General features: G+C 38.6%; 1 protein-coding gene and 1 long non-coding RNA gene across 3 annotated transcripts in view; one reads left to right on the forward strand and one right to left on the reverse strand.

Annotated features, from left to right (window-relative positions):
- Positions 1 to 801: 801 nt before the first annotated feature.
- Positions 802 to 6,490, reverse strand: LOC140235113 (uncharacterized). 2 transcript variants are annotated; one of them, XR_011901669.1, is made up of 5 exons: positions 6,268 to 6,490; positions 3,470 to 3,708; positions 3,000 to 3,179; positions 1,502 to 1,703; positions 802 to 965 (listed from the first exon to the last, which is right to left on the reverse strand). It is a non-coding gene; the product is annotated as an uncharacterized lncRNA (long non-coding RNA). The 2 variants fall into 2 exon arrangements; XR_011901668.1 differs by having other exon boundaries at positions 802 to 1,703.
- Positions 6,491 to 14,399: 7,909 nt separating this feature from the next.
- The window catches only part of LOC140235031 (spartin-like), a 12,266-nt gene continuing 10,588 nt past the window's right edge, over positions 14,400 to 16,077 (forward strand). Inside the window, exon 1 of the mRNA XM_072315070.1 lies at positions 14,400 to 14,485. The gene's annotated coding sequence lies outside the window, so the exon portion shown is untranslated. The remainder of the gene's footprint in view (positions 14,486 to 16,077) is intronic.

A 16,077-nucleotide genomic window follows, 5' to 3' on the forward strand; every position in this document is an offset into this window, starting at 1 on the left:
GCAGTACCAGTACTGCAGTAGTACTACAGTACCAGTAATGGTACTGCAGTACTCAGTACCGGCACTGCTGTAGTACTGCAGTACCAGTACTGCAGTAGTACTACAGTACCAATAGTGGTACTGCAGTACCGGTACTGCTGTAGTACTGTAGTACCAGTACTGCAGTAGTACTACAATGGTACTGCAGTAGTACCAGTACAGGGAAACCTGTGAAAAGAGGATATCTTATTGGTCTCATCTGAATTTGCAAATATTGAAATAGTAAACATACAGTATGCCTATGTTTACAATGAGGTACCGGTTATAACGAGGAAAAAATGGTGGTCCCACCAACCTCATTATAAAAGGGTTACCCTGTACTTCATTACTGCAAATGAATATACATGTACAATTACAACGATAAACAAGTGACAATCTATATCCGCTTTCATAGCATACATAAACAATCAATAAAATATAATACAATGGTTTTTTTTCTAGAATTCAAGTACTGAGTATACATGAAACCCATGTATGTTTTTCCCTGTAGGCCTACACCCCATCTGGGGCCCATATGGGCCAAATGGGCTTTGCCAATTTAGTTCCATATTTTCCCCATATACACCACATGGGGCCCACACTGGTTTTGTCAGGGCAGGCATGTAATCTAGAAGATATTCTACAGTGTAAGTGTAGCTAGGTTGAAAGGGAAATTTGTTTTCCAAGGTGGAAACACAGATTTCTCTCATGTGAATGTTTGCAAAGTAATGAAATAACAAAAAACATACAGTAAATGTATGAAGATGAATTACAACAGACCGCTTCTGCAATTTAGTCAGATTTTATGCATGCTTTCTTCACAAAATTGAACCTTAACAACCACAAAGCTTGACTGAAGGCTTGCCCAGACCAGCAACAGCCAGGGGAATTCATGTCTGTGGAACTCGGTGGAAGGGAGCAGGTGAATGATATGCTTCATTTCTAGGCTGTTGGAAAAGAAATATCCGTAAGTTGTTATGTAATACATTACAGAAACGATTTGTTGGCACAAGAGATGACACTTCAAGCGCTGACAGGAATAATGATCAATATGATGTACATGTATTACGAAAACATGCAATCCTGATGTAAAGTTAAGTTGAGAGGAGTAGAGAACACAAAGAACTTAAATCTGAGTAGACTTGATGTAGCATAAAATTTAAACTATTCATTATGGAAAGTCCAGCAAATGAAGGAACATATTCACAATGCATGCAAGAAAAAAAAATTGTAATGTTCTGTCAATATCATGATACAGTACATGTATAAGGAATTATATGTATTTTCAATGATGATCATATAAATAAAAATGATGCATGAAAAAATTTCCAATACTTGGTTTGATTTTACAGTCCAAGTAGTAGTACATAGCCGACTTGATCCTGACACTTTTCCTTTTCATTCAAGATAACACAATCAACATTCTCCTCATTTATAAATAAAAAGAGAGAAGAAATGTCACTGAATGTGATAAATGTCCCACCATAGTCTACAATCACAAAGGCGACAGTCAATCTTTTTCTTAATTTCCAGCTGGAGTCTCTTGCACACTCTTTGTCCTCCTCCTCCTCTGCATGTTTCCTTTATGATCACGCGAGTTGGAAATCCAGTGGCAAGCCCAGTTTGTGGTCTCTTTCTCGCTGGTATCTTGCATCCCTTTGCTTGTGCATACGAATGTATCATGTCTGCAGTAGAAAAGATGATGGAAAAAGAAATGCTAAATTGTCAGTACATACCTGTGTATACATACATGTATTTCAAGATTGAAAAAATGAAACATCATGGAAATTTTATTCCAAGTATCCAGATATTGAATCAACCCCCTCCCCCTCCACATTTTGGCGACTACTCCGCCACATGAAATTTTTTGACTGCATCGTTCCCTGACTTTTACTTTGAAGTCTTGCACATCTTTTGATACTGTCATGACGCTGCATGACGTTTTATGTATGCCTGTCAGACTGAAAATGGCTCAAAACGTGATTTTGTGTATAAAGTCTATGCAAATTGAGTTTTCTCTTCTTATTCATAAAGATATTTATATCTTTATGAATAAGAAGAGAAAACACAATCTAATCATTTTTACTTTCATGGGCTGAAACTAATTAATTTTATCATGATAATGCTTGAAATGGGTTCTGACATAAATTCTGTGGGAAAAAAATGATAAATCAACAGGCCGAAAAAACAAAAAAATACATGTACCTAAGATTACCAAGAAATTAATACAACAATAAAATACTGAAGAAATTGATTTTGATACTATTTTTTTTTTCAAATTCATTGTTAGAAATGCCACAAAGAATGTTTTCACCAAAAAATAGGATTCTAGGAGCTTTAATAACTGATAGGGAGCAAAATGCATGATTTTATGCATATACTGTATGACGAAAATTTCCATTTCTTTTTGTATAGCTTGGTAGATTACACCACGGGTAATGAACAAGCCAAATTTCATAGCGATTGTGCAATCAAACGCTGAGATCTCGGGGGGGGGGGGGGGGGGTAATTGAATCAACCCCTCCCAGGCCACAGAACACTAAAAAGGGCCTGGCCTGGTTAGGGGTAAGAGGAATTCAAAGTTTATTTGATGGAAATCGGATACGGAATAGCTACAAAATCCAAAAAGTACAACTGAAAGATTGTAATAAAATTTGGATTCCACGCTCTAATAGGATTGCTCTGTTTTGGACATCCCAGCCATTTCAAAATTGATTTTCATTAAAAAAAAAAAAAAAAATGAAATCCCCATGAAACTACATGGTCTTTCATACAGTTGTATTTTACAAGAGGTTTCTCACTATCCCACAAAAAAACAAAAACATGACAAAAACCTTAAGCCAAGTCTCAACCAAAACTTTATGATAGAGCTCTGTATCCTATAAAAACGAAGGAAAAAAAAAAGACTTTGAATGTGGAAATTTAAAAAAAAATGGCTAAGAAAGTAATTCTGTTTTTGAAGAGGGCTTGGCTTGACTTACTGAAAATAGTACTTGAGACGAAAGCATGGCAACCTTGTAAATCTGCAAACGAAGATGTCCCCTTCATGCTCGACCTGTTGTTGCCATGCAGGTCTTTCTGATCTCATGACCCACAATCTTCTCCAGAGAGTTGCCGCTCACCGCCTGCCATTAGGATCCACTGATTCTGAGGATGCATGTCTGAAAAAGAGTTGAAAAGATCAAATCCTTAAATAAAATAAGAGAATTTACTAAACATAAACAAGCAGCTGACAAGACAAATGATTAATTCCTTACTTTTTTATACATGTAAAAAAACATTCAAATCTCATTTCTCATTTTATGTGACATTTAATTTCATATAAACACTATGTTCACTGTTATTGAATTGATTTGGTTAAAAACTAACAACAGATTACAGAGGACAGAGGTCAAGGGAAAGAAAAATGACACATATAGGCAACACTTTAGAATACTAGTATTTTGCTCACCAATATCTTTCCACCAGCATAAGAAATCTCCAGAAGCTAGAAGGCTGTCGAGCTCCTGGAAAGCTGCCTTACTCTCGAGGGGGTAATGGCGGCATTGTAGTCTCCTCAGCTCACCAATCTCCATGTTTACTGGTAAAGCAACCTGCTGTGGTGGCGCTCTGCAATTTGAATGTACACCTGCTCATGTTGGTCTAGCCTCTCCAATACTTCAAGCCTATGGAGAGTGAACATCCTCTGATCTGAAAATGCAGATGAAGAAAAGCATTCAAAAGATTAAAGACGTACTGTCGTGCATACTGTCGTGCATATTTTGAATTGATTGTAAGCGCTTTGGGCCTTGTGGGAAAAGCGCACTATAAGTAATAATAATAATAATGATAATGCTTCACAATGGATGAAACAATTAACCACTGGACTGCAGCAGGCTTTTACGCACACTGAACACCTGGGTGCTGATGCATAATAATGCATGTGTATCTCAAAACATGCCTTCCAGAAGGCGAAAGATTGGCCAAGATTATATTGCTTGAAATATGAAATAGTGAGGCATCATCCTCTCCTGATCTGCGATACCTCCACAAATCCTTCACAAAGAGCAGCTTTACTTACTATCATCAAAAGATTCATCAAAACCCTTCTTCCCACTGTAGGTCACCATTTTGAATTGAGACTCTATAGAAACTTTCACCTTGGAGACCAATCAAAACCCTCGCAAATCACAGCTAAATCACTGATTTTGGGGGGCACCTGTTGCCCGTACATTCAATCATGTCATAGGGGTAGGGGTAGCACAGCGCTGAGGCTTCAAATTGCACATTATATGAAGATGTAATATTATATTACATGCTCAGCACACAATGGAATGTTGCCAAGGATATTACGTGGTCCGCAGCCAAGTGGTTAAACCCACAAATCTCACAGAAAGTTACTTGCAAAATGCTTGTGATGGAGTGAAGAGGTGTATCCTAACGGTTAGACTGAGCTTTAGCCTTTAGTTGACAAGAACTTTTGTCACAATCATAAGGAATTTGACAAGGAATGTCTTAAATCTAAACGTATGTCTCCTTACAGTTAGCTGCACGCGTAAGGAAGTGCAAAATCAAATTTTGAGCCTCTGTGTCCAAATTCTCATTTTTGAAAGTAAAATGAGGAAAAGGTCAACTTAGGTCTGAACGATCTAATAGTACAGCCAGGTTCCCAGTCAGTAGAAAACTAGTTGTGGCTATGGATGTGACATAGGTTTTTAGGTGGTTACTATTCAGGATATCTGGGCAAAGGTATGATGCAACGTTGATTGTAGAGTCTCGAGGCGGCTGAAAACTCCCCCGGCTGAACTTAACATACATGTAAATAGATTCTAACGTTATATCTTATGGTAAGGGTACCACCTATCGGCAGGGTACCTGCTTGACATCGGCACCCTGGCTCCCTGCGTATTTATCATGGCTGTTTGCGTACGAACGAAAAAGTATGCGCGGGATTACAGTAAGTGTCATTAGCTTTGAAAACAATAAAACGAAGAAACGCAAATCAAACTCACAAACAAACTAACAAACCAAACTAGTAGTAGCCCTAGACATGTTTCAATTACACATTACACATGCGCTCAGTAACGACGCATGGCTGTGAAATTGACGTGTATTACCTATGGAGGGAGGGTTGCCGATCGCTAGAACTAACGTTGCGTGAAGAAAACGGATTGCGTGCACTAAAATTGCGCTATTTCAAAACGGAGATTTAAAACCAACAAGACGGTCACGACATTCGAAACTGTAGTATTTATGGCATATTTGAGGTAAGATTTAGGCGAATTTGTAAGACATTTTTGGAATAAACAAGCTACAAATCCAATAGGGTGACGATAGGTGGTATGGTAGGGGTCCAACCCACCGACCGGGTCCATAACGACCGGCCGCGCATTATAATGGCATTGCGCGTACAGAAAGAAAATGTACGCATGGGACTACGCGCAACGGTGTTCGATTCTTCACTGGGCTACGCTACCGAGTAAAATGTGGCGAAAACAACTAAGTATTCCCTCTAAATTACCGAAATTTAGCAAAATCGAATAAGGTTTATCGTGTAACTACATATAACTAGGCCTACCTTTGCTGACTCGTTGTTAGATGTAGAGGCGTATCCTTCCGTAATAAATTTGACGATTTTGACCGCAAAATTGTCACCGCCGCTTGTACGATCGTGCACAGTACGTTACACATACACATGACATAAACATTTTGTCGCCCGCTTGCGCTACGACCGTACGAGTTGATGCAGAAACGAGAAATGAATACCGTGAAAAAACAAACCGACTCATCTAATTTATTTCAATTACGATGAAAAGTTTCCTAATGAAAATCAAGTCAAATTCATCAAACAGTCCTTCAAAAGTAATATCGAAGGATTCAAAATATATTCAAATATTATTGGGGAAAAAAATACGACTAGAAAAAAACAGCAGCTTGTCGAAAAAACGCGTTTAAGTACGCTTTATACGTATTGTCAATAGAGGGCGGGGTGGTCGGTCGATATGAGCCGGGCAACTGAGTGCGGAAAAAATGACACCCCACGCGTTCGAAGCCGCCATCTAGAGCGCGTACCTCAGATCGCATTTTCAGTGCGCGCTTGTGAATCCGGAGTATTTTCTCCACACGTGAGTAAAATTTCAGGCAAATTGTGAGATTTTTCACGTTTCTATTGATAGAAAAACGTTAGGTGTCCGATATTATGGACACCCAACCATACCCTCAATCATACACACAATCAACATGTAGGGTATACAGTTGAACGTAACTTACCATTGTTGGCATTAGCTGCAAGCAGCTTTGCTTGATGTGTTGATGCAGATTTTCCGCTGCCCCATTATACTACAGTCACTTCCTCATGGGAACAACAACGTGAATATTGGGCATTGTCCTTTATCCAGTCCACCACAGGACCTTTTCCAACGCTGTCATCACAGTCACAAGGCATAAAATTTCTTCGTTCTCTGCGCTGCCATTTTGCTTTGTACGCGTAACGTTTTACAGAATTTGAAAATGCAACTCAACGGCGGTACTCGACTCGTTGCGTAATACATGCACTGTACTCGCATCGCGAGTGTGCGCGCACGCACGCGCGCGTAGCTACTACATGTATAACCCCACTCAGTGGTCATAGAGGGATTCTGCAATATGTGCGTGCGCGCGGGCTGGCGATCACACGTGCACTCGATTGGCGCCACAAAATACTAAGTAGACACGAATGGGGGGGGGGGGGGGGCTATCGGAGATCCGGTTAGTACATTTTCGGCGCATCATGATAGAATAAAACATAAGAAATTTGATCGGATTTCAACTCCTTATGTGCCATGGTGGAAATCCCCTGTGTGCCACGTTATTCTGAGACACGGAGGTAGTCATGCTTACAAAATTCTGTTAGGATGAGCATAATAGTAGGCAAGGTGATCGCGGTACCATTTTGTAGACTTGCCGCTTTTCAAACACGGAATTTCGAATTTACACCACCCATGTTTTTCCAATTTTGCAGAGACCGCGGTTCCTTCCATGTTTCTTTGAAAAAAAAAATGCAATAAGATACCATCAGATCTTCCTACTATTAATTATCAAACATAATCATTTCGTGTGCGTAATTTTTTAGGTCAGCCCACAATGCAACATGCAAAAAAAGCACTCCAACTTTTTATTAGGCGACACTCGTGGCTAATAATAAATGAAAATTGGAATGCGTGTAAAACTCAACATTAACCTTTCCATTTCAATTCAATTAAATTCATTTATTTTCCATACTTCTCATGAGCATTGTAACAAAAATCAAACCAGTTCTTTAACTTTTTTTTTTACAATGTGTGGAACACAAAATACATGGTGTTAACACAATAATTACATGTAGTGATAACTGGTCAAAATCGAAATCGAAATGGGGTTGATTAAAGAGAAGTATGACGGGACCTATATCTTGTTTGACTGTAAGCCCCGAGTAATCAGTGTTTGCGAAAAAGAAACGGAGAACGGATAGAAGTCAAGACCAGATTATGTCATGGTGCCAAATAAGAAAATGGAGGTAACATTTGTAGTCCCGACTTCCAGTTCTTTTGCTGGTTAGCAAAAATATTGTACGAATATATGATTATAGCTGAAATAATTAATACAACTGCGATCTCTCCGGTTGACAGTTTAGCGTAAAAAATGTTAAATAACGCAATCCTGTCGCATTTCTATTTAATTTAATGGATGTATACAACGCGAAGGGATTTTCGGGAATTATAAAGAAGCATCTTTGATCCTGGGCGCAACGATATGTGAGATTATACAGCCAAAATGATTCATGAAATCATCGCATTCCCGCTGCATGGGCACCAACAACGTAACGTATAACCTAATCTCGCAAGTTAAGGTATAAACGTCGCACGTATACTCTGAAATCATTGCGATCTCGCCGGATGACAGTATAGCGTAAAATAGTCAGATAGTTGAATAACGCATGTTAACCCGTTGAGGACGAGTCCCGAGTATACACGGGCAGGTGTCTATGGGAAATGCGTGTTGTATAGCAAAATCAGTCCGTCCTCAACGGGTTAAGCTACGTAATAGGTGTTCAGAAGAAGAAACAAACGCATTTAACTATTTGAATAGATCTGGGTTTGTTTATTATCACAATTTTAACAACGCAGTTTACAATGCAGATATTTCTTTCCTTCAGAATGGTCTACGAAGAACAGATTTGCGTAAAATGGATCACAACTTTCTGAATTCAATCATGTCGCATATTTTTCAAGAAGGGATGTACAAAACGCGAAGGGATTTTCAGAAGAAAATGAACAACGCATCTTCAATCCCTTCGGGTGCAACGATAATACATTGTATGAGATGACAGCCGAAATAATTTATGAAATTATCACATTCCCGCTGGGCACCAACAGCGTAAAAAAAAAAAAGAAATCCCACAAGTTACGATAAACGACACATAATGTATTACTATAATCATCGCGATCTCGCCGGTGGACAGTAGCGTAAAAATAGTTGAATAACGCATGTTAAGCTACCTAGTCGGTGTTCAGAAAAAGAAATTAACGCATTTAACAATTTGAATAGATCTGGGTTTGTTCATAACCACAATTTTTAACAACGCATTTCACAATGAACATTTTCTTTCTTTCAGAATGGTCTATTAGGAACAGATCTGATGTGTAAAAAGAATCACAACCTTCTAGATTCATTCCTGTCGCTTATTTTTCAAGAACGGATGTACAAAACGCGAAGAGATTTTCGAAAGAAAATAACGCATTTTAATCCTTTCGGGCGATTTACAGCCGATGTGATTCATGAAATTATCCCATTCCCGCTCGAAATCAGCGTAAAAATGCCTCGCAAGGTCCGGTAAACAACGCATGTATGTTACTTTATTTGCGTTGGTGTTTAGAAAAACTTAAACACATTTTATGCAATATGATTTTGATAATAATAATATAAGCCTATGTTTCTTAAGAATGTAACGTGCTCTATTATATTCGAAGAGATTTTGGAAGAAAAATATCCATTTCAACCCCGACTTTTTTCACCTTATTCACAAATAATTTACCTTTATTCTCTCGATAATAATTACCCATATTGTGTGATAACAATGCAAAGGATGTTCTAAACTTTCATCGATGGGTATATTATGACGTCGTGCTTATGTTTTTCTTTGTTTTTGATGCGTACGGTTATAACGAGGTACCGGCTGTAACGAGGTAATATCGCCGGTCCCACGGACCTCGTTACAGCCGGGTTTCATTGTATCAATATTTCAATGAAGAATGTTGGTTTAGGTAATGTGCTGTTTCTGCCATTTACAACATAAATTTCCGATAGTGTGTGAATACTGGGTTGTTTTATACTGTCTTTTTTTCTATACATGTATAGTACTTTGCTGTTTCAGCCATTCACAACAGCAATGGGTTGACTTATCAGTGTCACCCATAGGGTGTAAATCCTTGATTGAGACCAATACATGATTATGGTATATTGAATAGAAAGGTGATTTTGTTTTTGAAGCAAAGACTTTAAGGCCGTATGGAGTCAATGATACTGTAGCAATGTATTTAGATGAACATTATGTATCTTGACTTACAACTCATGATTTTATAGTCGCCTATATAGAATTTTCAAGTGTATTGTCCATTGTTTTATTTAACATGACATGATTAATTCAAAGTATTTTTTTAAAGGGTGAACAAGAGAATTCAGATATTAAATAATGGTATTAAGTCAAGGAACACACCAATGTATGAATTGAGGATGTCCAAATGTTTGAGGATGTCCAAATTGTGATCTTAAGACTTAGGGTATCCATTACATCCCTGAATAATGGAACTATTTAGACAGCCACTCTGCTATTTGAGATTTAGGTAAATATGAATGGGGCTTGGTTAAAAATACTGTACATTACAAGTTAATTTCCTATGCGGTATAATAAGGTTTGGCATGTTGATGAATTGTTCTAAGTATTTGAAATGCCTATGGTTAACCTACGGTATGGTATTTTGTGTAATAACTCATGTATGAGCCATGCATGTGAAAGGTTAGATTTTGATCCAAAGGTTAATGTCATGTATCACGTAAATTACCATCAAGTGGATGGTGCAAGATGTCTTACAAGGAAACACAGTAACCCTGAAAGTAATTTTCTGATGTCAGTTTATTGACGATGTTATAATCAAAAGCGAGGTTAGAATACAATAGAACATAACAGAGCATGTTTGTTTTCATACAAAGTGCTATACAGTATAGTTTTATAAGCATGTGTAATTCTATTTTTTTGGGTGGGGGCCAATAATGTCATGTACAAATTACAGTGCTATGTTGAGTATTTCACTGCTGCTATGTTAATGAAGTCAAACATTGGCAAGAATAAAGTCTCTTAAGGGCAGAAACCTCACACTAGTATAATTATGTCAATGTGTGATTTATATTTGTGACAATGTAAGAACAGTAAAAACCTATTTGAGCTAGAATATTTACCTTACGGTGTGATTTTGTGCTGCATTAAGTCATTGATTATAGGTTTAAGACATTGAAATGGGCACTTCTTGAAAAATTACTAAATCTGGAAAAATTAATAAATCATGCATCCAGAGGTTGGCAGCTCTGTTTCAGTCAAAATATGATTTCTTGCATAAATTGGAATATTTAAAAATAGATAGCGAATTCTTTTTTTTTTTCTAATATGAAAGTTAAATTGCCCCCGTCAGTAAAGATCTGGTCTGAGGTTAAAGTAGCGTTAACCACAGGTACTACCAAGAGGTTTGAGTTTTAGTCCATTGTATGATTTTTTTTTATAGCAGAAATAAATACATGCATGAGCATCACTTAGCTTCTACATAATTATTATTGCAATAGCTATACTTAAACAGTAATGCAGATTTACTTATAATAGTAGTACCGACAATAAGCCACTTCAAAAAAAAAAAAATCAAAAGTACTGCAGTACTCCAACTTATAAACTGCAGAAGAATCATCAATAAAACTACCTCTCAAGCACTGCAATACTACTACAATGTACTGTGCTGCCTCAAAAAAAAAAGTACTACAAAATTTAAATGAGAATGGCATGAGTACTGCAAGTATTTCGATGTAAGGTGCTGCGATTTACTGCCGTATATATACTACCATAGAAGTACTGTACTACAATACTACCTCAAAAGTACTGCAAAATAACGAGAATGGCGTGAGTACTGCAAGTACCTCGAAGGTATTGCGATTACTGCCGTACTACCATAAACACCGTACTACCATAGAAGTACTGCAGTACTACCTCAAAAGTACTGCAAAATTACAATGAGAATAGCGCGAGTACTGCAAGTACCTCGAAGGTACTGCAATTACTGCCGTACTACCATAGAAGTACTGCAGTACTACCTCAAAAGTACTGCAAAATTACAATGAGAATAGCGTGAGTACTGCAAGTACCTCGAAGGTACTGCAATTACTGCCGTACTACCATAGTAGTACTGCAGTACTACCTCAAAAGTACTGCAAATATACTATGATTACTGCAAGTACCTCAAAAGTACTACGAGTACTGCAGTAGTTCTGCCGTACTACCATAGAAGTACTGCAGTACTACCTCAAAAGTACTGCAAATATACTATGATTACTGCAAGTACTTCAAAAGTACTACGAGTACTGCAGTAGTACTGCAATAATACTGCAGTATTTCCTGCAGTACTTGAAGTACTTTTTCACATGGGCTTAACTTCGGTCACATCCTGGCCCGCCAGCGCCTCCTTGATGTCTTGTTCCGTTAACTCGGGCGAGACGCGTTTGATGACACCTTTTAGAACAGGAGAGAATGACTTGTCGTTAGTGACACGAATTGGGGTTTTGCAGAATTCATTCAGTTCCATAAGAGTACGAACCTGTTTAGGATTGAAACATTTGATAGTGAAGGATTTTTGTTTGCGTTGGACTTGAGACACTTTTCCTACTAGCTTGTTTATTTCACGTGCGATCTGGATGGGGTTGATGAGAGTAATGTTTTTGACTGTGCCAATGATAGTTACATGCGGGTTGAAGGGAGGACGGGTGGGTGTGTGAAACAGATCAGATTCGTCATCGGAGTAGGGTTGGGAATTCGGTCGTTGTCTTTTTCGTGATACTTCAGTAAAGCCAGTGTCGCGGCTGGGAATCGGGGTGGGGTCAGGTTCTATCTCTGAGAGGTTGTTGGGGTTTTCTTCGGAGTCATTAGCGGGAACAATGAGGGGAGGGACGTCCTGAATTCCAGACATGGCCGCCATTGTGACGGCCATGTAGGGAGAGGATCGAGTGGGGATAAACAATAAAGTGGGGCAGGGAGAGGCGAAATGAATAAAAGGGAAAAGGAGGACTAAAGGCGCACCGGACCGAATACGAAGAAAAGGAAAAAAACCAGGCAATGACAAGAGAGACCAAGCGATAAGGAACTCTAAAGAAAGTCTGAGGCCTCTCAGTTATAAAGTAAATGGGTCGGATAGTATAGAACAAAGGGAATTACAAAAGAGAACGCGTGTATAGAGGAGGTGAGAAGCAAAATGGCAGCTATATGTAGCTACACACTATAGCTTTGGCAACGTGCAGCGACCGAACACTGCAGTTTACACAAGTATACACAGAATCAGATGTATTTTGACACCTGGGTGTTAATACACAGTGGATATATAATAACACAGTAACAGACAGATGCTACTTTCCTTTCACAAATAAACTACAGGTGAAGTCAATCAAAGATATAGATATATGGATAATACTAATAGTGGATACTATAACTCAAAACAGAGGAAAATAGGCCTACACATCTAAGACAAAAAGAAAAATAATAATTAGACAATATACTGTTCGCTACAATGAATGATAAATGATCTTACGAAGTATATAACATCAACACAACAAAGTAGTAAAGTAAGTGATAACATGTATAAATCACGGTAACTCAAACTGTATAGGGCGGAAGCTAAAGAGCAGCGGACGTGCACGCACTGCGACAGACTGTGCAAAGCAGTGCTTGACTGCCGTGAGTCGAACAACTTACGGTGATATGCGTTGTCCTTTGGGTTCAGATCCGCAGTCAAATTTCAAAACAAATTCAGCAGAAATGTGTCACATAAGGATCAAATAAATGAAAAACAGGCTCACTCATATGATCAAGAAGAACAAACAATATTAATCAAAGCTGAAAGGCAGAAAATAGATGCAAAATTCGGTTAATAGTACAAGTAGAACAGCGAGAGCACCACGGCACGTCCGCACCCTTCGACCTGCAAGAATAGAATGTCAAATAAATCCGGAGTATTTTCTCCACACGTGAGTAAAATTTCAGGCAAATTGTGAGATTTTTCGCGTTTCTATTGATAGAAAAACGTTAGGTGTCCGATATTATGAACACCCAACCATACTGCTAGGTAGAGTTGTATAGATATGCACTTATTTAGATGTGTGACTGGGATGGCTGTCCCAAAAGGAAGTCTTTCCAAAAGAAATGAAAAGAGTTGGGATGATAGATTTTTGTACTATTGCCCTTAACAACAAAGCTTGCCGGAGGCTATAGCAACAACAACTCCTGCATCCTACATTGTCCTATGGAACTTAATGGGAGGGAGCAGGTAAATGAAACCCTTCGTTACTATAATAGGCTGTAAGGAAAGAAACATCCACAATAAATTACATATTACAGAAATTATAACGGTCTGTCGTGTGTAACTGCATGTCTCTCGTACACACTGTCAAAATGTCGTACAGACCTATAGGAGAATAATGTGATCATGGCGGAGGCATAGTAGGCCTATACTGACATTTCTGTTACAGTTCCCAGTACAGTGTAGTCTGGGTGCCAGAGGCTGAACCTCGTTTTTAATTGCTATCTGTCCGATGTTTCTCGATGGTTTTACCCTATTTCGGGGGTGCTGAATCCGAATCTGGATGATGCAACTCTTGCATCCTTGAGAGTTTTGAGATGGGAAGGGGGGGGGGGGAGGAGGGAGGAGGAGGAGGAGAGGCTGAGTACCAAGAAGAAGCGTTTCTTTCAATTTCAAGCACTTTTATTTCATTCTGTATCGGCATGTTATTTTCGTATTAATTTTTGTATTTACTTTTTTGTGTAAATTAGTTTTTGTTTTGTTTAGGTTAGTTTGTTTGTCCATTTGTTTGATTTTGTTTGTTTGAGTGGTTGGGTTCAACTTGAACTTGAACTTTGGTATATTTGTTTGTTTGTTTGTTTGTTTGTTTGTTTGTTTGTTTTTGCTGCTGTAAGATCTGTTTTACCAGACCTCCCTGATTTTACAGATAAGATTTATTAAGTGGTATCATGGAGCTATTGTAGCTCCATGGTGGTATGAAGTGTCAGGCGTTATTCTAAAAATAGCACCAGACGTCATAAACTCATGATCACTTCACAGAGCAGCATAAGCAGCGCAGAGAAGCCTACATACAACAAATGACAACACAGCGAGATCTGCACTGACATCTTGAACTTGAGTTGAGATAACTTTCGTGGCCAGTCAAAGTAAGTGCTTTTAGTTCAGTACATTTAATCAGTTTTGGGCTCGAAACATTTCAGGAAGCGAAATTAGGCTGCATTTCATCATATCGCCATGAGAGACGTCGATAAACATGACTCCGTAGTAGTAAATGATTTGTGCTACCGCAAGAATACCGTCTTCTTCAGTCCCACATACAGCCTATTGTGATGGTATTTAAAATTTAATTCAGTCATAGGCCTACATCCATAAAGCCATGGCCACATTGCACCATGTACATTTAATGCATGCTATGCCATGGCTGCTCTTGATAAGTAGGCCTGCATAGTGTCACAGTCACTTTCAATTTCACAGATCTATATTTTATAACCTCTCATAAATGTTGAATTTAGTACTCTGTCAGTGTTTTATTGAAATTTGTGAACTGTGAAAAATCATTTTGTTTTCCTGTGTTGGTGAAGGAAACGGAAGCCCCTTGCAAATATTACATTATTGTCATTAATTTACAATTTGAGTGATATTGTGAAGCTGAGCTCTTTGTTGAAAAAAAGAAAGGCAAGAGTTCCTTTTGAGACAGCCACCCAAAAGTGAGTGCATGCATCTGTGCGTATCGCAAGCAAGGTTATCATTGTTATAGGCTAGCAGTAGTAGTATGGTAGGGGTCCAACCCACCGACCGGGTCCATAACGACCGTCCGCGCATTATAATGGCATTGCGCGTACAGAAAGAAAATGTACGCATGGGACTACGCGCAACGGTGTTCGATTCTTCACTGGGCTACGCTACCGAGTAAAATGTGGCGAAAACAACTAAGTATTCCCTCTAAATTACCGAAATTTAGCAAAATCGAATAAGGTTTATCGTGTAACTACATATAACTAGGCCTATGTGTACCTTTGCTGACTCGTTGTTAGATGTAGAGTATCCTTCCGTAATAAATTTGACGATTTTGACCGCAAAATTGTCACCGCCGCTTGTACGATCGTGCACACACGTTACACATGCACATGACATAAACATTTTGTCGCCCGCTACGACCGTACGAGTTGATGCAGAAACGAGAAATGAATGTGAAAAAACAAACCGACTCGTCTAATTTATTTCAATTGTGATGAAAAGTTTCCTAATGAAAATCAAGTCAAATTCATCAAACAGTCCTTCAAAAGTAATATCGAAGGATTCAAAATATATTCAAATATTATTGGGGAAAAAAATTACGACTAGAAAAAACAGCAGCTTGTCGAAAAAAAGCGTTTAAGTACGCTTTATACGTATTGTCAATAGAGGGCGGGGTGGTCGGTCGATATGGGCCCTGCAACTGAGTGCGGAAAAAATGACACCCCACGCGTTCGAAGCCGCCATCTAGAGCGCGTACCTCAGATCGCATTTTCAGTGCGCGCTTGTAAATCCGGAGTATTTTCTCCACACGTGAGTAAAATTTCAGGCAAATTGTGAGATTTTTCGCGTTTCTATTGATAGAAAAACGTTAGGTGTCCGATATTATGAACACCCAACCATACTGCTAGGTAGAGTTGTATAGATATGCACTTATTTAGATGTGTGACTGGGATGGCTGTCCCAAAAGGAAGTCTTTCCAAAAGAAATGAAAAGAGTTGGG

The sequence above is a fragment of the Diadema setosum genome, chromosome 11 (genome assembly GCF_964275005.1).
Source record: "Diadema setosum chromosome 11, eeDiaSeto1, whole genome shotgun sequence".
NCBI lineage: Eukaryota > Metazoa > Echinodermata > Echinoidea > Diadematoida > Diadematidae > Diadema > Diadema setosum.